Below are 23,769 nucleotides of genomic sequence, written 5' to 3' on the forward strand. Positions count from 1 at the left end.
AGGTTCGGTGGATTGGCCATGCTAAATTGCCACTTAGTGTCCCAAAATGTGCACGTTAGGTGGAACGGTGGGCGGCACGGTGGCACAGTAGTTAGCGCTGCTGCCTCACAGTGCCAGCGACCCAGGTTCGATTCCCGGCTTGGGTCACTGTGCGGAGTCTGCACGTTCTCCCCGTGTCTGTGTGGGTTTCCTCCGGGTGCTCTGGTTTTCTCCCACAGTCCAAAGATGTGTGCAGGTTAGGTGGATTGGCCATGCTAGATTGCTCCTTAGTGTCAGGGAGATTAGCAGGGTGAATGCGTGGGGTTGCGGGGATGGGGCCTGGATGGGATGTGGTTGGCGCAGACTCAATGGGCCAAATGGCCTCCTTCGTAGGGATTCTATGAATGGCCATGGTAAATTGCCCCTTAGTTTCCAAAGATGTGTAGGCAAGGTGGACTAGCCATGATAAATGTGCTGGGTTACAGGGATAGGGTGGAGGGGTGGGTAAGATGCTCTTTTGGAGAGCAAGTGCAGACTTGATGGGCCGAATAGCCTCCTTCTGCACAGTAGGAATTCTATGTGTTGGACATTTATTACACTTTCATTGAGACCAATTGGCTCAGCATTACACTATGGCCATAAAATGGAAAATGGGCATTTCCATAATTAAAGCCAGGCCTGAGATTACAAATTGCGCCATTACTGGTGGCAATCTCTCAAAGGACTCTTTGGTAATTTAGAAAATAAAGTTGATGTGAGTGAGAAGCGCTGTAATGTCGGCTGAAAACATTCCAGGATTGTTTAACGGTGTTTAGTACTGCTCCGAGGATTCTTTCCCTCTCTAAACTGGATTAATGAAAAGCCACACTTCGCACATTAAGATCGTTCATGATAAATTGGTGCAGCATTCTGTCGCTGCACAAGCAAACATTCTCTCATTGTCATGATTAGAATTTCTGTGTTCAATGAAGTAGCTGTGATGTGACGCAACACAAGTGAACATTGATGAATATATCAAAGTGGGACAAAAGGAGGGTACAGCGAGTGTGGAGAGAATAGGAGCTCCACGGTTTGCAGGAAGTACTATCCCAGGCAATAAAAATACCATAATGCAATAGCTTTCCAATAGCATGATGGACGGGCACCTCGTGAGATTCAGCCCGAGAGCCGTGACTCAGATGAGTAAGGTGGTTAGCACTGCTGCCTCTCAGCGCCAGGGACCCGGGTTCAATTCCAGCCTTGGATCACTGTCTGTGTGGAGGGGGGATTAGTGGGGTAAATATGTGGGGTTATGGGTACTATCCCAGGCAGTAAACATACCATAACTGGCTGGGTAAGAGTTGGTGCAGACCCGATGAGCTGAATGGCCTCCTTCTGCACTGTAGGGATTCTAAGGTTGTCTTCTGAGGAAAGGTTGGACAGGCTAGGCTCGTGTCTGCTTGAGTGATGTACCGCAAGGATGTTTTGGGGCCACTGCTGTTTGTCATTTTTATTAATGACCTGGATGAGGGCGTGGAAGGATGGATTAGTAAATTTGCGGATGACACTAAAGTCGGTGGAGTTGTAGACAGTGTGGAGGGAAGTGGCAGGTTACAGAGGGACATAGGTAAGCTGCAGAGCTGGGCTGAGAGGTGGCAAATGGAGTTTAATGCGGAGAAGTGTGAGGTGATTCACTTTGGAAGGAGTAACAGGAATACAGAGTACTGGGCTAATGGTAAGATTAACCCACACAGGAAGTGTGGATGAACAGAGGGCTCTGGGTGTCCATGTGCACAGATCCCTGAAAGTTGGCACCCAGGTTGATAGGGTTGTTAAGAAGGCGTACGGTGTGTTAGCTTTTATTGGTAGAGGGATTGAGTTTCGGAGCCAGGAGGTCATGCTGCAACTGTACAAAACTCTGGTGCGGCCGCACTTGGAGTATTGTGTACAGTTCTGGTCGCCGCATTATAGGAAAGATGTGGAAGTGTTGGAAAGGGTGCAGAGGAGATTTACCAGGATGTTGCCTGGTATGGTAGGAAGATCGTATGAGGAAAGGCTGAGGGACTTGAGGTTGTTTTTGTTAGAGAGAAGAAGGTTAAGAGGTGACTTAATAGAGGCAAACAAGATGATCAGAGGATTAGATAGGGTGGATAGTGAGAGCCTTTTTCCTCAGATGGTGATGGCTAACACGAGGGGACATAGCTTTAAATTGAGGGGTGAGAGATATAGGACAGATGTTAGAGGTAGGTTCTTTACTCAGAGAGTAGTAAGGGCGTGGAATGCCCTGCCTGCAGCAGTAGTGAACTCGTCAACATTAAGAGCATTCAAATAGTAATTGGATAAACATATGGATGATATTGGAATAGTGTAGATTAGAGGGGCTTTAGATTGGCTTCACTGGTCGGCGCAACATCAAGGGCCGAAGGGCCTGTACTGTGCTGTAATGTTCTATGTTCTAAGTTTGGAAGACTAAGAGGTAACTTGATTGAAACATATCACAAGAGCACAAGAAATAGAAGCAAGGGTTGGCCACCAGGCCCTTCAAGCCTGTCCCGCCATTCAATACGACGATGGCTGATCTATGCCGGCCTCAACTCCTTTCCTGTACCATTTCTCCAAAGCCCCTCTATTCCTCGATCTATCAAATATTCCACCTCCACTTTAAATACATCTAATGATCCAGCCTCCAATACCCTTTGGGGCAGAGAATTCCAGAGATTCACCACCCTCTGTGAGAAGAGCCTGAGGGATCTTGACAGGGGGAACGTGGAGAGGATGTTTTCTCTTGTGGAAGAATCACGAACTAGAGGGGTCACTGTTTAAAAAGAAGGGTTTATTAATTAACCAATTAAGACAGAGATGAGGAGATGTTTTCCTCTCTCAGATAGATGTGTTTGGAGGTCTCTTCCTCCAAAGGTGTTGGAAGTAGAGTCTAAATATCTTTTTAAGGCAGAGATAGATAGATTCTTGACAAGAAAGGGATGAAAGGTTTCAGAGGCAGGTGGGAATGTGCGGTTGAGGTTACAATCAGATCAGCCATGATTCTTTTTGGGGTTGTATCACAGCTTGATACGGCTCCTGCTCTGCCCAAGAAACTACACAGGGTTGTGAATGAAGCCCAGTCCGTCACGCAAACCAGCCTCCCATCCATTGACTCAGTCTACACTTCCTGCTGTCTCGGCAAAGCAGCCAGCATAATCAAGGACCCCACGCACCCCGTACATACTCTCTTCCATCTTCTTCCGTCGGGAAAATGATGCCAAAGTCTGAGGTCATGGACCAACTGACTCAAGAACAGCTTCTTCCCTGCTGCCGTCAGACTTTTAACTGGACCTACCTTGCACTAAGTTGATCTTTCCCTACACCCTAGCTATGACTGTAACACTAAATTCTGCACTCCCTCCTTTCCTTCTCTATGAACAAAGCGTGCAAGAAACAATACTTTTCACTGTATGCTAATATATGTGACAATAATAAATCAAATTAAATCATGATCTTATTGAATGGTGGAGCAGGTTCGAGGGGTTCAATAGCCTACTCCTGCTCCTAATTCGAAAGTTTGTCTGTATGTTTGCAAGGTAATCCATGAAGCTGGAATGTGGATGAGACAGTGGTATACTGGTAATGGCACAGTATTTATAATTCCGAGACCCATGCTAATAATTTGGGGATATGGGTTCAAACCCCACCAAGGATTTGGATTTTGGATTTAAATTCCACTAAGAAATCTGAAGTATAAAGCTAGTCTCAGTAATGGTGACATGGATTGTTGTAAGACCCAATTTATGAGGAATTTAAGAAAGGAAATCTGCCATCGTTACCTGGTCTGGCCTACATGTGAGTGAGACCCAGACTCACTGTTTTGTTGTTGACTCTTGCCCTTTTCAATGGTCAAGCAAGCCACCAAGGCCAATAAGAGATGGGCAAAAAATGCTGGCCTTGCTAGTGACAACTGAATCTTATCAAAGAATAAATGAAAATCTACGAGTTTGATTTTGCAGAAAACAGCAAAGGATCCACTGACCTCAAAGAAAACTGCCCACAAAGATCCAGTGATCTCTATGGTGTTGGGTTCCCCTTTCATGGTAGCAGTTTAAATCTGGAACCAAATCAAAGGGATGTCCAGGCATGCAACAGTATTATTATAGAATCTCTACAGCGAAGAAGGAGGCCATTCGGCCCACCGAGTCTGCACTGACTCTCCAACAGAGCATCCCACCCAGGCCCTATCCCCGTAACCCCACGCATTTACCATGGCCAATCTCCCAACCTACACATCTTGGGACACTAAGGAGCAATTTAGCACGGCCAATCCACCTAACCTGCACATCTTTCGGACAGTGGGAGGAAACCTGAGCACCCAGAGGAAACCCATACAGACATGGGGAGAATGTACAGACAGCACAGACAGTGACCCAAGGCCAAGAACTGAACCCAGGTCCCTGGCGCTGTGAGGCAGCAGTGCTAAAACCACTGTGTCACTTGTACTGCAGTAGCAATGTCACCAAGCAGGGTAAGCAACCAATTACATGGAAGTATTCACATAGACAGCAAATCAGGAAATTAAAAAACTCTCAATTCCTTAACACTTAATTTAAATTTTCAGACGGCAAAATGACTGATTATGACTGGATTTTGATGGAAGCTAAAACATTAATATAAACAAACTTTATAAAATAAAACTTCAAAAATCTGTGGACATTTTTATGGGGTTGGGGAATGTTTTAAAAATGCAAAATTAGTTTCTTAGGGCTAGTGAGAGTGTTTAAGAGTAATTACAAAGTTAGTATGCAGTTAAAACAGCTAGTTATACCTTCATTCAACCAAGTGTAATCTTTTCCAGCATAAGAAGGAAAGTTTGCATCAATTTGTAGTTGCATTGGAGATTGCAATCTGTCAGAACCTTTATAACACATCCCTAGAAGGAGCGTTGACTTGCTGACAGAAACTGTTGCATTTCCAGATTATTCTGTGCATGTCCAGAGTCCCGAAGTTTTTGTCAGTTTCAGTGGAGTAATAATAGTGAATGCCTACAATTTCTCCGTCATTACCACTCACCCTGAACAATTCAGGCTGATGTTTATAACACATGACCGTCAGGCATTGCTGGGGTCAATACAAAAGTTAGCAACATTGGGCAGTATTGAGTGGGGCCTGTAAGAATGGGAAACAGGGCAGACGGAGGGACTCAATTAGAGGGGAGCTGAAATCTCAGTATCCCAATGGCGGATTGAGGTCTCAGGTGCAATCTTACCACCCGTTCACACCATGCTCCCGCTGCAGTGAGGTCGGAGAATTTGACGACCAGCCAAATCTCAGCTTACTGGAACGGGATGGGAAAATCCTGCCGGCATGAACAGTGGTAAGATTCCGGCCGTAGCGATTAATTGTTGCAGCGAAGGGTCAGGCCTCACACCGCCCTGTGGCTGGTTCCTACTTTCAAAACATTTGCATCTCATGTATGTTCATTATCATAACATGTTTTCAAAGTAAGCCCCACCTTCAAGATTAAGTCAGTGGCACATGGGAAACTCAGTGCATCAGATTCATGGTTGTTAAAAGTTGGCATGCACCATTCAAATTCGTCTATTTGGACCTAAGGTGAGCGTTTGTTTTTGTGGAAATCTGTGGCACGGGGAGGGGACATGGGGCGCTCAGAAGCAGCAAAGGTGATTCGGGGGTGAGGGAAGGGTTGGGTCAGGGGTATCTATTGGAGCTAGAAGTCTTTGAGGAAGGGAACCGGGAAGGGGTTAAACTCATGAAATGAAGCAAGAAGACTTGAGGAAGGGGAGAAGATGAGATGCAGCCATGGAATTGAATAGTAGGAAGGCCTGGTTGGGGAGGGCAGCAGTCAGGAACGGCAAAACGAGGGGGCTTGAAGGGCCGGTAGTTTCCAATCCCAGGACCTGGGTGATGAAGTGAGGACGCTGTCTCTCATGGGGCAGGTCCACAGTTACAGCAGGGAAGTTGATGTGGTATGAGAGCAGGTCCAGTCAGAGATAGGAATGTTGCAGAGGACAAGGGATAGCAAAAACACATCAAGGATAATGGGGGGAGGGGTGGGATGGGGGGCTGGCGGGGATGTAGGATCAGAAGCGGAAAGTCTAAGGTGAGAGGTTTGGGATCAAGGGGGAGAGGGGGCATGGCCACTGTCACAGGGTCAAGGGTGATGATGTGGAGTTTGAGGGTGACAAAAGGGAAGGCACACAGTGATACTCAAAGGGCATCAGGGTGATGGGGGTCAAAGCTGAAGATGACAGAGGGAGGGTGGACAATAAGGGGTTCCAGGTGGAGGGTCATCCTGGTTCTGTCGCTGGCCATTTCTCCAATCTTGCGAATTTGTCAACAGGAGACAACTGTGGGTGGGAGGAGTTTAATGTGTTGCCCATGGGACAATTCAGAAAGTTCACAGTTCCATATTGGTATGGATGAAAGCCATGTACAGACACACTAAATTCATCGCCTGCTTCTTCACACAGTTAACTTGGTGGATTCGCTATGGATCTGACACACTTCATATTCTAGCAACTTCAGGAGCAGGTGGAGAGGATGCACCGAGGGGGGCCTTTAGCCAGCCAACAACCGCCAAGGCCAGCCACCAGTGGGGAGAGGCTGGCAGTTATGGAAGGCATTGTAGAAAACGGGTGCTGGCACCTCACCACATCTTCAGGATGACTAATTGCTTGCAAATGTTGGAGAGGCAATGCCAGAGACAGCTGAGGCGGATCTGGGAGGTAGTCACAAAGATATGTGGGGTCCTGCAGCCAGGGCTGCAGTCACATGCAATCCGGGGCAACTGCGACACTCAGTTTTTTCAACAAATGTTGTTCCTAGGGCTGCACTGATGAAATGTATAGCATTTCACAGACTGCCGCACATAGGTACATAAAGGAGGTGACCGTCGGTTGTGAGAATAGATTCACAAATTTATTCACAGTCGAGGACAGCCGGGTGGCATTGATTGACATCTTAATGAGGTTATAGCAAATGATTCTTTCTGTGATCTGTCTTTCAATGTCTGTATGATTATTTGGACAAGGTTAAGAGGAGTGAAGTTGAATAAAGCGAATGATATTAGGAATGGTATCAAGTTGAAGAGCAGCAATTCTTTTCAAAGAAGGTTTCTAGATGACTGTTTTCCCATGTGTATTATAAGACTTGCTGTTGTCATTATATGAATAAAGAACAAAGAACAAAGAACAATACAGCACAGGAACAGGCCCTTCGGCCCTCCAAGCCCGCGCCGCTCCCCGGTCCAGGATTGAATCCTGAATCCAGGATCCCCGCCCAATTTTCCAGCCTATCTACATCCTAATATCCTATCCACCGAGCTGTCCCTCACAGCTACGATGCTTTGTTCATCACAACCTATTAACTCACCCCCACCCCCCCATTCCAGACCATGTGATCTCCAGGGAGAGGCGAAAACCCAGAGTGAAAACCCCAGGGCCAATATGGGGAAAAAAAATCTGGGAAATTCCTCTCCGACCCCCTGAGGCGATCGAAACGAGTCCAGGAGGTCACACTGGCCCTGATCAGAAAATGCTTCCCAACCCTATTCATTTCCACTTCTGCTTTACGAACACCATCTGAATTCCCTGCCCCCGAGACAGGTTCCCAATGGTTTGTTGATTCTGTACGTAGTGCATACTGGGTGAGTGGCATGGAAGTGAAGGGGCCCCTGGGGGCGGGGGGGGGGGGGCGGGGGGGAGTTGTGGAGAGAATGGAGCGGGGCCCTGGTTAAGACATTTTGTCATAATTTTAAAAAGAACTCGGAATCCAGACAATGCTTCACAAAGAAATACCGCCGAGGGGTTGTCAACCGAGTCCTCGAGAAGCTGACTGGACTTCACGAATAGGATGGGCATCTCATATCACCAACCAACATCCCCCCTTCTCCTCCTGCTGCTGCCACAGAGCCGGCAGATCAGCTGTCGAGGGTGTGGAATGCTGTCCGCATCCTTATCCTGCATTTTTGAAAATTGCCAATGCTGGGAATGGAGGGGGTGTTGGGGGTGGAATCCTGGAATTGCGTGGCCTCCGCCACCTTTAAAATGTATTTATTAGTGTCACAAGTAGGCTTACATTAACACTGCAATGAAGTTACTGTGAAAATTCCCTAGTTGCCACACTCCGGTGCCTGTTCGGGTACACTGAGGGAGAATTCAGCATGGCCAATGCACTTAACCTGCACGTCTTTCAGACTGTGAGAGGAAACTGCAGCACCCGGAGGAAACCCACGCAGACACGAGGAGAATGTGTAGACTCCGGATATACAGTGACCCAAGCCGGAATCGAACCCGGGTCCCTGGCACTGTGAGGCAGCAGTGCTAACCACTGTGCCACCGTGCCCTTGGATTTGGCCTGACTCTATGAAAATCCAAACCAATATTGTTGTTTTGGCAGAATGGCTCCTTCTGTGTCTAAAACAACCGCGGATGAGTTTTCCTGGTCTCCCCGCAGCGTGTTTCTCGATGGTTGGAGGCGGCACGTCATTGACCGTGGGTGGGATCATCTGGCCCCTCCGCTGTCAATGGGATTTCCTATTGAATCCCACCTCATGCCGCTGGCTAACCCATGGTGGGGATGTGCCATCGGCGGGACTGGAAGATCTCGCTGGTGTGAACAGTCGGAAGATCTCACCCCGTGCTTTTTAGTGCAGCTCAAGAACTCCGAACCTGAGACCACATGAGGTCAGAATGGACATGTGGGAAAATGGAGTGTGGGAGAACGGTCCTGCCTTTTAGATAAGATTTTAAAAAGGCAATTGTGCTGTATGTCAAGATGATGATGAAGAGAGATACCAGGACGAGTAAATTCACCTCAGTGTAATGTGTGGACCTCCTGTGGCAAAGTCATCCTTTGCAATCTTAAGTGTATATGTCAAATTTATTCATTAATAAAACCTGAAAGGTTTTGAACTCATTCACATCTCTAGCGCAATTAATTATTTGTATGACAGCATGCTGCATCCAGTTGCTTCCCATCACACAATATATATCTTTTTATTTATTCATTGGATATGAGTGTCCATCATCTTTTGCCCATCCCAAACTGAGTAGCTTGCGAAGCCATTTCAGAAAGTATTTAGGAGTTGCTGTGGCTCTGGAGTCACATGTTGGTCAGACCAGGTATGGATGACAGTTTTCCTTCCCTAAAGGGTTTTTATGATAATCAACAATGGGTTTTTTTTAATTCCAGATTTTTATTGAATTCAAATTTCACCATCTGCCATGGTGGGATTCGAACCCGAGTTCTCAGAGCGTTACCCTGGCTCTCTGGATTACTAGTCCAGTGACAATAGGATAATGCCACCGCCTCCCCTCAGACCAGGTAAGGAAGGGAGATTTTCTTCCCTTAAGGACATCAGTAAACCAGATGGGCTTTTACAGCAATTGACAATGATTTCATGGCCATCATTAGAATTTTAGTTCCAGCTTTTTATTGAATTCAAATTTCATCATCGGCTGTGATGAGATTTGAACCTGGGTCCCTAAAGCATTGTCTTGGGTCTCTGGAATGTTAGTCCAGTCACAATACCGCTATGTCACAACTTGCCCCCAGCTTCTTTTTTTATTCATTAATGGGACATGGGCATCGCTGGCTGGCCAGCATTTATTGCCCATCTCTAGTTGCCTGAGGGCAGTTGAGAGTCAACCACATTGCTGTGGCTTTGGAGTCACAGACCAGGTAAGGATGGCAGATTTCCTTCCCTAAAGGACATTAGTGAACCAGATTGGTTTTTCTGACAATCGACAATGGTTTCATGGTCATCTGTAAATTCTTAATTCCAGATATTTTTTATTCGAATCCCAGCATCTGCCGTGGTGGGATTCGAACCCCGGTCCCCAGAACATTAGCTGAGTGTCTGGATTGATAGTTCTGCGATAATACCACTAGGCCATCGCTGTAGCTTTCTTAAGTCTCAGTGAAATTATGTAATCTTATTGAAGTGTTCATGTTCCAAATAAAAACTTTGAATGACATGTGTGGTGAAACCTTCCTCAAGAGGATGGCAATGAAGTTACAGTTTTTTGCAACAAAGACAAGATTGAGGCATTTGAAAATGCAGATAATTATTTAACACACTTCAATGTCTTCCTGCATCCGTGAATTATTTGATGTGCCAAGCTACACTTGCTTTAGCTTTGATGAGATGCAATCATTCCTTTGTATAAGCTTGGCATTTCTAGTGCAGTGGCAAATCTAGGTATCATTTAATTATTCAAAAAGTGAATGCTGTTGTGCACATTCCATTTTACTCGTTCTCAGACTCCATAAAAATAGTGATAGGTTTTCTGACTTGTTATCAGGGTTTCAGCAAGGTCCATCGCTGAATGATTGAGACGCGCACTTCAGCTGTGAAGAATAATCAGAAATATTGTTCCTTCGGATTTCACTGTTGTCAGTATTCTTTAGTTCCTGAAGAGAAAGCCCCCAATCAGACGGGATATCAGAGAGTTTGTCTGATGGCAAGTCACTGAGGTAAAACAAGTCAGTGAAATTCATTCAAAGGCAGTTCCTCTCCCTCACGATGAACACACTTGATCGAAGAAGCACTCTCAGTGTCAGCAGACAATAAATGAAGGCAGTGCTTCTCATGCGGAACACATCGACTGGCCTAAGCAAGTGGAGCCGTCTAACACAACAGGGACAAACTGAAGAAAATGCACCACAAATAAGAAGTTAGTGGAACACCGAGGGCAAATTGAAGGATTAGATGTTATAGAAGCTGTATATTTAACATAGAATCCATACAGTGCAGAAGGAGGCCATTCGGCCCACTGAGCCTGTACTGACCACAATCCCACCCAGCCCCTATTCCCGTAATCTCTACTTACCCTGCTAATCCCCTTGACACTAATGGCAATTTACCATGGCTAATCAACTTAACCTGCACATCTTTTGATTGTGGGAGGAAACCCACGCAGACACAGGGAAAATGTGCAACCTCCATACAGACAGTGACTGGAGGCCAGAATCGAACCCAGCTCCCTGGCGCTGTGAGACAGCAGGGCTAACCATCGTGCCGCCCTATATGGTCTACATTTAAAAGAAGCAATCAGTACAACCCAAACAGTTGCCCAGAAGGCTCGCTACTGCTTAATGATCCCTTGTGCTCTCAAGTCAGAGTTATCTACACCTAAGGTGGTTATGTCTGAGTTAATTACTTTAGTTTTTGGAATATACTACACATTCTTTCCCTGAACGTTTGTCTAGAAGTCAGAGAGTGCATTGTTTTTCCTTATTCATCTACAGTGGTTAGCACTACTGCCTCACAGCGCCAGGGACCCGGGTTCAATTCCGGCCTCGGGTCACTGTCTGTGTGGAGTTTGCACATTCTCACCGTGTTTGCATGGGTTTCCTCCGGGTGCTCCGGTTTCCTCCCACAGTCCAAAGATGTACAGGGTGGGTTGATTGCCCATGCTAAATTGCTCCCTAGTGTCCCAAGATGTTTAGGTTAGCGGGATTAGCAGGGTAAATGTGTGGGGTTAGGGGAATAGGATGTGGGGTGGGCCTGGGTGAGATGCTCTTTCTTGAACTGTTTGTGCAGTGTAGGTACACCCAGAGTGCTGTTAGGGAGAGAGATCTGGGATTTTGACCCAGCGACAGTAAAGGAACGGCATTGATATATTTCCAAGTCAGGATGATGACTGACTTAGAGGGCAACTTATAGGCGGTGGGGTTCTCATGTGTTTGCTGCTCTTGTCCTTCTAGATGGTATTGCTCTTGAGTTTGGAAGGTGATGTCGCAGGATGCCTTGATGAGGTCCTGCAGTGCATCTTGTAGATGGTACACATTGCTTCCACTGTCCATCGATGGTGGATGGAGTGAATATTTGTGAAAGGGGTGTCAATCAAGCAGGCTGCTTTTCTCTGGTTGGTTTTGGGATTCTTGACAATTGTTGGAGCTGCACTCATCCAGGCAAGTGGTGAGTATTCCATCACACTCCTGACTTGTGCCTTGTAGATGGTGGACAGGCTTTGGGGAGTCATGAGGTGAGTTACTCACCACAGGATTCCTAGCCTCTGATTTGCTCTTGTAGCCACAGTGTTGTATGGCTAGTCCAGTTCAGGTTCTGGTCAGTGGTAACCCCCAGAATGTTGATTCAGTGATGGTAATGCCATTGAATGTCAAGGGACAATGGGTAGATTCTATCTTGTTGGAGATGGTTTTGCCTGGCACTTTTGTGGCGTGAATGTTACTTGTCCAAGCCTTGATATTGTCCAGCCTAGATGCATTTGGACATGGACTGCTTCAGTATCTGAGGAGTCGTGAACAGTGCCGAACATTGTCCGATCATCAGCGAACAGCCCCACTTCTGAACTTATGATCGAAGGGAGGTCAATGATGAAGCAGCTGAAGATGGTTGGGCCTAGGACACTAACCCTGAGGAACTCCTGCAGTGATGTCCTGGAGCTGAGATGATTGACTTCCAACCACCACAACCATCTTTCTTTGTGCTGGGTATGACTGCAACCAGCAGAGAGTGCCCCCCCCGTGCCCTGATATCCAATTGACACCAGTTTCACTAGGACTCCTCGATGCCACATTCAGTCAGATGTAGCCTTGATGTCAAGAACAGTCACTCTCACCTCTGGAATTCAACACTTTTGTCCACGTTCAAACAATTTGTCACCATTATCCATGGGAACAGGTCAAGGTCATCTTTTTTGAGAGAAGTGATCAAGAAGTTAAGTCTTGAGATCTTTACCGAAAAGGAACTGATTGACTCCAAGTCCTGTGAGCGAACCTGAATGGCCGGATCAATGGATCGATTAGCTCTGTCAGTTCATTCGGTCTACTTCAGTATCAGACATTTTGCATGGGTTTGGGAGCCTCTCAACAAACTGGGATGGAAATGAACCGTTTAGTTTAGTGAGTTTGTTCACTTCATTTGTCAGTAAAAGGTCACTGTGGCTGAATACAGCAAAATGAGTATTGTGCAACAGAGTTGACTTTTATTTCATGGGGGTGGGGGGTTGTTACTAGGATGCTACTGGGAATCGATGGTTTGAGTTATAAGGGAAGGCTGGATAGACTGGGACTCTTTTCCCTGGAGCGTAGGAGACTTAGGGGTGAACTTATAGAGGTCTATAAAATAATGAGGGGCATAGGTCAGCTAGATAGTCAATATCTTTTCCCAAAGATAGGGGAGTCTAAAAACTAGAGGGCATAGGTTTAAGGTGAGAGGGGAGAGATACAAAAGGGTCCAGAGGGGCAATTCTTTCACACAGAGGGTGGTGAGTGTCTGGAACAAGTTGCCAGATGTATTCGTAGAGGCGGGTACAATTTTGTCTTTTAAAAAGCATTTAGACAGTTATATAGGATGGATATAGAGGAATATGGGCCAAACACGGGCAATTGGGACTAGCAGCATGGACAAGTTGGGCCGAACGGCCTGTTTCTATGACTCTGTGGCAATAAAGTTAGAGAGTGTGTTCTACTTTATACTGAGGAAATTGCAAGCACTCTGACCACTAAAGTTGCAACGTGTTTTGGCTGTACAGAAAACCACCATGAGTCTCTACTGAGAAATCCGCACAAGTTGATTTCCTGCTTATCCAACATGGATGTGCATTTTGTCTCCAGAATGACCTACCTCTCTTATCTTTAAAAACCAATCCTTGACTAATGGGCCACTTCCCGTTAGGGTATGAATGTGACAACAAGTTTTGCTCTCAGTGCAGGAAAGCTTATGCCTTTGTGGTAAAGACTTTGCCAAGTCACTTGACACAGTAAGAAACCTAGGTTATTTCACACTGCTGCTCTATAATTGAGGACTTTAGTTCCCAGTGGTACGTACTCCCTTGGTAGCAATGCCATATGTCCCATTGCAAAAGCTCATTAAACCACTCGGGACTTGGAAGGCAGTTTGCAATCCGATCTTTTTCTACACCCTATCTGTGGCTGTAACACCATATTCTGCACCCTCTCCTTTCCTTCTCTATGTACGGTATGCTTTGCCTATATAGCGCGCAAGAAACAATACTTTTCATATACATGTGACACTGATAAATCAAATCAATATCAAATCAACACTGGTCAGTATAGAAATTAGTCACTTCATATTTGCATGTAAGCATGAATTATACAAGTTGCTCTTAAATTTGCCACCTTTGTACGAATGAATTAGATACATTATGATGATTGGGCGGCACGGTGGCACAGTGGTTAGCACTGCTGCCTCACAGTGCCAGGGACACAGGTTCGCTTCCCAGCTTGGGTGACTGTCTGTGTGGAATTTGCATATTCTCCCCATGTCTGCATGGGTTTTCCTCCGGGTGCTCCGGTTTCCTCCCACAGCCTAAAGATGTTCAGGTTAGGTTGATTGGCGATACTAAATTGCCCCTGCTTGTCAGGGGCTTAGGAGGGTAAATAAGTGGGATTATGGGAGGGATTGTGATCGGTACAAACTTGATGGGCCAAGTGGCCTCTTTCTGCACTATAGGGATTCAATGATTCTATGAAATATAAGATAATCACACTTTGAAACCAGAAATGGAATGGAATGGCTTATTATTATTACTTATTGGGGTCAATCTTAACTGCCAGTATCTATTCCATCATGCTGGAACCAAGTTTCGGGCTGTCAGACATGGGGATGAATTTCTCCAGGTGGGTTTTTTAAAATGGCGGGCAGGACCTGGTTCCAGAATTCTCATCTGCATTCCCATCGCTGGCAATTTTCAATGGTGCAGGAAAAGGGTGGTGGGTCATAAGCCCCCATCCAGCTGTCCTGATGTTGGTGACTCCATTGTAGAAGTATGTGTTGTGTGATAGTACTGTGCCTTTAAGAAAGGCATTTTAATCATGTTTCTCTGAAGAATATTTTGTTGGTACCATGTTGTCTGTGACCGATGTCCTTTATTATTGCTGAAGCAGGTTAGCTGAAGCAATGTTGATTTTAATCTGAATTTAAACTTAAAACACAGTCTTTCCAGTCATGTGCAGTGCCTCTGGAAATGCTGGCAGAAGCTCAAATATATTGGGCAGGATTTTGTGTGGTTCTGTAGTTCTGTGGTTTTAATATGTCTCTTAGGATTGCTGAGTGGAGCTTGATTGGGCTTGATTGACAGGTCATGGCGAGGGACAGCTCTTTTTAACACAGCATTTCAGTTTTAGTTTTGTTTTCAGAAGCTGTTTGAAGCTGTGAGAGAAACAGCAGGTTTTCCCCCCTCTCCGGGGTCTGAAGACTGGAACTCACTAAAGATTAAGTTTACCTCTCTGAAGTTTGGCTGTTTTGAGGAAATACCCTTCCTGCAAACAGCTGGTCTGGATTTCTATCCAGAGGTGTTTCAAAGCTGGAAATCCAGCATCACGTGAGAATACTTGTTTTGTGTCAAGTCTGAAGAAGTGTTTGTGTCTGTGGGATGATGTCTAACTGGAACAACATAGATAGCTAGTTGTTAAGGATTAAATACTGTGTCATGTTTAAGTCTTGTAATAGTAAAAGTTATACCAATTCTTTTTGTTATATTTTAACCGTGTTCTTAAATAAACTTTGTTTGATAAATGCTTCCTAGTAGGTCACTTGAATCATACCTGGAGTGAAACATCTTATGCTCATTCAAGCCAAAATCAAATGTAAAACTGAGAGTTTTAAGCTAACTTCACAAAACACTTTGGCATTTTGGGCCCAGGTCTTAAGAGTTGTAGTATACTTTTCAGTGGGTGTGGTTCTGTTTTCCATATACTTCACCAGTGGAGAAATTATGCAATCTATCATGTGATTCAGACATGGTCTCAATTTGTTTTAAGACATGTGTTCAAGTTCTCCAATTGTGTGATACCACTACCAACTTTACAATTCCTTAATAAATGACCCTCCACATTTTTGTGTCAGCCAATCTTTCATGTGTGACTTGTGTCCTTCTGGTTATCCACTCAGTAAGCACTAGGAGAAGAAAAACACAGCAGAAGCCATTTCAGACCCTCTGGAATTTCCATAAATTCAGGTTGGCTGTTGAAGGCAACATGATTCACACTAACTCAGTGGTCTCAGGAACTATATGGTCAGCCATATCTTGGAGTTGGGAATCATATGAAAGAGAAATTCAAAAGCTGTTTCACTTCACTTGTCAAAAAATAGCATGTTGCATAATACTTTTTAATGTTTTTAATACTATGACTAATTCTAGGGTTTTGTTTGGTAAACGTAAGTGACCATTACATTCAACAGCATTGTGAAAGTGAAAATGTCTTTTGATGTATTAGCGTACATTATCCACTAGATAAAGTACTATTCTACATTACACAATAGCAAAATTCAGATTTATTGTGTGAATTGCCCCAGTTGCTCTCATGTTTTCATTGATGTTCAGCTCAGATATCTGTTTGCCTGTTTCAAAGTTTTGACAACTGGCTGAGCTTCTGGTTGTGTTCAAATGCTTTAATGTTTTCAGCTGTGGAGGTTTCGTTGCCACGGCTTTTCAATGGCATCTCATTATGAATGCTTGCTTGAGTTCCAAACCCAGTAATAGATTCAGCTCAGCAGATGCTGTTGACGTGGTTGGAAAGGGGACTGTGAGCATTGTTATATTGAGAAATGTATAAGGTGCTCATAGGATTATAGTTTTTAAAGTGGAGTGGTGTGCATTTTGACAGATTTATGAGCTTCTCAAAGACTTCCCAACATTATTGTATGGCCCTTGAGTGTTGTATTTGGTCGAAACTGGGTGAGTACATATGAGGTGTTGGGGTTGAGGGGAGAGTTAGGGGAGTCAAGGGGATGAGGGGAGGATGATGAGGTGAGGAGTGAGAGGATGGGGTATGGGTACTGTGGAGGTTGAGGGGATGAAGATGTGGGAGGTTAGGTGAGAGGAGGGGTGAACAGTATGGAAGAGAGTTTGGGGTCCTTACACTCCTTTGCAGAACGGAGTAATATCACAGTGAATGGAGGCAGACAGTTTAACCTGGCCACCTCATTATTGGCCCACAACTGTGTCCACCTCAGGCCTGTTGTGGGAGAGGACAGCCCCAACTTCAGCCCTTCCCCAACTGCCCGCCATAAAGGTGGTATCAATGGACTCTGTCCGTCAGGAGGCTGGATTGTGACATCGGGAAATCCCCTGAGACTTGATTCCTGCCTCTTAGATGAAAGTTGGGCCCATGTAGATGATATCAATCTATCCATCCATACATCCAGAAGAAGCCTACAGTATCACCATTGCAATGTTCAACATTCCCTGAACATTTTCAGGGTCTATCTCTACCGTTCTGTGCTGAGGTCAATGCTATGCACAGGTCACCCTTTTTTTTAAGAAGAAAAGCTCCTTGTAAAAAGTCCTAAAATTTCCATTTATTAGTCTGAATCTGTGCACACTTTTCATAGAATCATAGAAACCCTACAGTGCAGAAGGAGGCCATTCAGCCTATCAAGTCTGTACTGACCACAATCCCACCCAGACCCTATCCCTGTAGCCCCACTTATTTACCCTACTAGTCCCCCTGACATTAAGGGGCAATTTAACATGGCCAATCAACCTAACTCGCACATATTTGGACTGTGGAAGGAAACAGGAGCACCCGGAGGAAACCCACGTAGACACGAGGAGAATGTGCAAACTCTGCACAGACAGTGACCCAAGCCGGGAATCAAACTGGGTCACTGGCGCTGTGAGACAGCAGTGCTAACCACTGTGCCAACATGCCGCTCCTTCTTACAATTTTTCTTGTTACAATTTAATTTGAAGTCATTTTTTAGATTCAAACTGTTTGTTATTTTGCATTTCTCTATATTCATGTCCCAGCCACCCCCACTGGATCTTACAGAGCAAAATCTTCTGTCTTTCCTGATATCTATTGCTACGGGTCATCTTTAGAACTCTGCTTCAAATGTTTTCTTTGTTTCTTGACAATCAGAAGTGGACACATTGGGCGAGATTCTACCGCCTCCCAGTTGCGTCTTTTCCAATGGCGGGAGGCGGCGTACTGTTCGCTGGTGGTGGGATTCTCCAGTCCCGCCGCTGTCAAAGGGATTTCCCATTGGTGTCACCCCCACGCCGGCATGAAACCCATGGGTGGGGCTGCGTTGTTGTCAGGGTCGGAGAATCCCACTGGCGTGAACGGCCGGAGAATCCCAGCCACAGAGTATCAGCGCTGTCTCAGTTGGTCTCACTCTTGTCTCTAAGGTCTTTGGTTCAAGTCTCACTCTGAAACCTGAGCACAAAAGTCAAAGACGACATTGCAGTGCGGTACTGGGAGAGTAGTGCACTGCTGGACCTTTCGGATGAGAGCTTTCCTTGTGACCTACTCCGCTGCTCAGGTGGATGTAAAAGAAAACGTGGCACTATTTTGAAAAAAAGCAGGGGCATTATCCTTGGTGTCTGGGCTAACATTCATCCCTCAATCCAGATATAAAAGCTGATTATCTGCTTATTATCACATTGCTGTTTGGGAAAATTCACTGTGTCGAATTGGCTGCTGCATCTCATATAGTATAACAATGACTAAATCACAGAATTCATACAGTGCAGACAAGGCCATTCAGCCGATCAGGTTTGCACCAATTCTCTGACAGAGTATCTTACCCAGGCCCTCTCCTCCGCCCTATCCGCATAACCCTGCACATTTCACACGGCCAATCCACCTAACCTGCACATTTCACACGGCCAATCCACCTAACCCACGCAGACATGGGGAGAACGTGCAAACTCCTCATATTCGCTCAAGACCAGAATTGAACCTGGGTCCCTGGCGCTGTGTGGCAGCAGTGCTAACCACCGAGCTTGGTGGCACCATGGCTTGCCATGCCATTTCAGTGGACACTTTTAAGTGTCACATGTAGGCCAGACCAGCCCAGGTAAGGACGGCAGATTTCCTTCCCTAAAGGACATCTATGAACCAGGTGGGTTTTTATGACAATGGTTTTGTTGACAGGCAGACAATCACCCGAGGCCGGAATTGAACTTGGGCTCCTGGCGTTGTGAGGCAGCAGTGCTAACCACTATGCTACCCCTTCAAACTAAATAGTTCCTTGACTGTAAAGTGTTTTGATGTCTGCTGGTCATGAAAATAGTTATATAAATGCCTGTCTAATTTGAGCATGCCTTCCTCTTAGTTATAGAACATAGAACATAGAACAGTACAGCACAGAACAGGCCCTTCGGCCCACGATGTTGTGCCGAGCTTTATCTGAAACCAAGATCAAGCTATCCCACTCCCTATCATCCTGGTGTGCTCCATGTGCCTATCCAATAACCGCTTAAATGTTCCTAAAGTGTCTGACTCCACTATCACTGCAGGCAGTCCGTTCCACACCCCAACCACTCTCTGCGTAAAGAACCTACCTCTGATATCCTTCCTGTATCTCCCACCACGAACTCTATAGTTATGCCCCCTTGTAATAGCTCCACCCACCCGAGGAAATAGTCTTTGAACGTTCACTCTATCTATCCCTTTCATCATTTTATAAACCTCTACTAAGTCTCCCCTCAGCCTCCTCCGCTCCAGAGAGAACAGCCCTAGCTCCCTCAACCTTTCCTCATAAGACCTACCCTCCAAACCAGGCAGCATCCTTATAATTGCATTGACTCTATAGTTCTAATTCTATTAGTTGGACCTAGTGAACTTCTAATCTGATATACCTCAACCACTGCTCCAGACACTGAAATAATATCCGTGCTATTTTTAAAAACAATTCTGTGCAGTATTTTACAATTATTTTCACTTATCACATACGTATGTGGGCCTGAGTATTTTCATTTTCCTCAGCTCACTCCTTAGAATCAGCACACCTCTTAGCTTGGTCTTATCCAGAACTGCAATCAGTTTTCATTATGCAGCAGTCCTCCTTTTATTCTTTGTACTGGTAGGAACATCTGCTAATTTGCAAGGCCTCTGAGATTGATTTTTGGTTTGAATTTAATTCATCGCCCATAAAAAACCTGCTTCCGTGACTCAGACCACATATTCTGAACTTTTCATAAATGTGGGTAGAGTTTAATTGCTTCCCAGATGTCCCACGATGGGACAATTTCGCGAAAGGGCGAAAGAAACAATGAATTAATCTTAATAAAAATCAGACTCAATGGCGTCACTGTTCCACAGTTGACTAATTTAAATGAGCTTTGTTTCACCAAGTAATAAACATGATTTGCCTAATATACATCTGCACAAATTTCTCAATGTGTGCTCAAATACAATTACAAATCTTTCGAAAGTGGGAATTTGATTTCTGCTTCATTAATCATGCAGATAAGACACATTTCAAAGTTCTTCTCAATTAAGGACAAAATAATTTTCAATATTCAGATTGCGTAAGTTGTGAAGCATTTTTCTGGATGCGATTAGCTAGGAAAATATTTGGCTCAAATCTGCAACAAGCTGATTTGATTGATTCAGTTTCCGCCGTAGGTCCTTCAGCCTAAAATTATTAAACTCATCAACTTTTATTTCCTATGGAGGAAGAATGAATAGAATTGGTCCTGGCCTTTAATTATCACAATCATTGCAGAAGGTTTCAAGAATGATGGAAACAATTATTAGTGATCCCATAGAATGCCACGTAGATCTTCCGAATGTCACACTTCCTAATCAGTATCACTACGAACTCTGAAAGGAACAATTGTTGACATTAGTGAGATGCCCTCGAATTGGACCATCCGATTTCTCAGAAGAATTATAGAATCCCTGCAGTGCAGAAGGAAGCCATTCGGCCCATCGAGTCTGCACCGACAACAATGCCATCAAGGCCCTATCCCCATAACCCCATGCTGCTAACCCCCCTGACACTGAGGGGCAATTTAACATGGCCAATGAACCTAACCCGTACATCTTTGCACTGTGGGAGGAAATCGGAACACCCGGAGGAAACCCACGCAGACACAGAGAAAAAGTGCAAACTCCACACCAACAGTCACCCAAGGCTGGAATTGGACCCGGGTCCCCGGTGCTGTGAGGCAGCAGTGCTAACCACTGTGCCACTGTGCCACCCAAGTCTCTTCAATCGGGCTTCAATCCATAGGCCTTGTACACAGAGGAATGTTATCAGTGAGCTAAGCCTGACAAATAGCCCAAAAAATAAGATTAAGCTTATAGTTTCTCCTGCCCCGAGCAGGGAAAATTATCCTGTGCATTTGGAAAGACTCAGTGGCTCTCTTTACAAGAATAATGGAGGACATTCCACTTGCAGACTTTTAGTAGATTTTCTGCTTTGCAAGGCCAAAACTTGGGGCCCTATGTTACCATTGCGTCGAACCCGAAAACGTGTGCGAAAACGTGGTAAAGTCGGGTGTGAGGCCATTAACGCAATTTGCGCCCGTGTCCACGCAGATTACCACTTTACTGAGACCCGGGAATGGACGCGATCCGAATCGCGCCGGAAACGGGCACAACGTCAATTTAAATGCATTTGCATGCATTTAAATTGAATTAATGAACAGCCCATCCAACTTTATCAGTATTTCCCCCTTTACCACCGTGTTCGCCGATCCGGAATCGCGCCAAAATGGACCTGCTGAATAAAAGTCTGAATTGGGCACTCCAGCTGCTGAAGAGGTGAGTTCAGAGCTTCCAATGGCTCTCTGACACAGATCGGCGGCGGGGGTGGGGGGGGGGTGGGGAAGGGAGGCAGGCCAGATCATTCTCTGATTGGGGGGGGGGAGGGGAGTGAGGCCAGATCGTTGTCTGGTGGTGGGGGTGGGGGTGGGGACGGCCGATCGTTGTCTGGTGGGGGAGGGGGGGAGGGAGGCGGGCCAGATGTTCCGCTGGGGGGGACTGAAGCCAGATCATTCTCTGAACGGGGGGCGGGGTGGTGCAGAGTGAAGTCAGATCATTCTCTGGGAGTGGGGAGAGGAGGAGGGAGGCAGGTAAGATGTATCTCTGGTGGGGGGGGGAGGCCCGATCGCTCACTGCGCTCCAGAGAATGACCTGGCCTCACTCCCCCCCCATCTCCACCCGAGAGAATGATCTGGCCTCACCCTCCCCCCCCAGAGGTATATCTGACCCGCCTCCCCCCAACCAGACAACGGTCGGCCCTCCTCCCCCCCCAACCAGACAACGGTCGGCCCTCCCTTCTCCTCCCCTCCACCCACCAGAGAATAATCTGATCGGCCTCCCTCCCCCCCTCCACCACCGATCTGAGTCAGAGAGCTGTTCGAAGTGCTGAACTCGCCTCTTCAGCAGCTGGAGCGCCCGATTCAGACTTTTATTCAGCAGGTCCATTTCGGCACGATTGCGGATCGGCGAACGCAATGGTAAAGCGGGAAATGCTGATAAAGTTGGGCGGGCGGTTCATTAATTCAATTTAAATGCATGCAAATGCATTTAAATCGCCGTGGCGCCTGTTTCGGGCGCAAATCGGATCGCGGCCATTCCCGGGTCTCGGTAAAGTGGCCATCTGCGTGGACGCGGGTGTGGATTGCGTTAATGGCCTCATACCCGACTTTACCACGTTTTTGCGCTCAAAAACGGGCGTGACGCAATGGTAAAATCGGGCCCATTGTCTATCATTATAAGGTAATGAATTCACTGAAGCAATAGGTTAAGATGAAGGAAGTATATATTCTGTCATGAAAACAATGTCAAAGTTCCATAGATAAAATATTGGTAATGCCATTGACTTACAAAACCCCTTTAAGATGCTTTGTGTTCTTCCTTCCCTCAGAGTTCCTAATTATTAACAAAGACTTATTTTGTTCTTCTTTTTGGTATATTGAATGAACAAACTGTTAAGGCCCAGGCCAGAAACTCCAAGGTGATTTGTGAAATTAGCCTAGACCCTATGTTTTACATTTGATTTTGGCATTGGTGAGCATAAGGCATTTCACTCCAGGTATGATTCAAATGACCCACTCAGAAACTTTTTCCAAACAAAGTTTGTTTAAGAACACGGTAGCACAGTGGTTAGCACTGCTGCTTCACAGCTCCAGGGTCCCGGGTTCGATGCTCGGGTCACTGTCTGTGTGGAGTTTGCACATTCTCCTCGTGTCTGCGTGGGTTTCCTCCGGGTGCTCCGGTTTCCTCCCACAGTCCAAAGATGTACGGGTTAGGTTGATTGGCCAGGTTAAAAAATTGCCCCTTAGAGTCCTGGGATGTGTAGATTAGCGGGTAAAATATGTGGGGGTAGGGCCTGGGTGGGATTGTGGTCGGTGCAGACTCGATGGGCCGAATGGCCTCCTTCTGCACTGTAGGGTTTCTATTTCTATGATTCTATGAACACAGTTAGAATATAACAAAAAGAATTAGCACAATTTTTAACATTTACAAGGCTTAAATGTGACACAGATTAACTCCTAACAGCTAGTTATCTCTGTTGTTCCAATGTAAAGCAATATCCAACAGAAATGCCCCCTTCTCCAGCATTAGTTAGCACAAAAAATTATGCGATGCTGAATTTCCAGATTTGTAACACCTATGGACAGGAATCCAAGCCAGCTGTTTGCAGAGAAGGATATATCCTATAAACAACACAACCTCAGAGAGGTGAATGCAGCCTCTGGCAGCTTCCAACTGAGCAACACTTAAACAGCAAAAAGTCCAACCCCAGAGAGAAAATAAACCATTGTTGCTTCTCTTAGCTTCATGTTGCTTCTGAAAACTAAACTAAAACTGCAATGCTCTGTGAAAAATAGCTGTTCCCAAGCATATCACCTGACCTGTCACTTATCCTAAATCAAGCTCTACTCTGCAATCCCAAGGGAGACATTAAAATCACAGAACACTGCATTAGTTCAGATTAAAATCAACATGATATCAATTATACTGCTTCAGTAACAATAAAGGACACCGACTACAGAAAACATAGTGCCGACAAATCATCCTGCAGAGAAACATAATTAACATACATTTCTTAAAGGCACAATATCA

The sequence above is a fragment of the Mustelus asterias genome, chromosome 24 (genome assembly GCF_964213995.1).
Source record: "Mustelus asterias chromosome 24, sMusAst1.hap1.1, whole genome shotgun sequence".
Classification (NCBI taxonomy): Eukaryota; Metazoa; Chordata; class Chondrichthyes; order Carcharhiniformes; family Triakidae; genus Mustelus; species Mustelus asterias.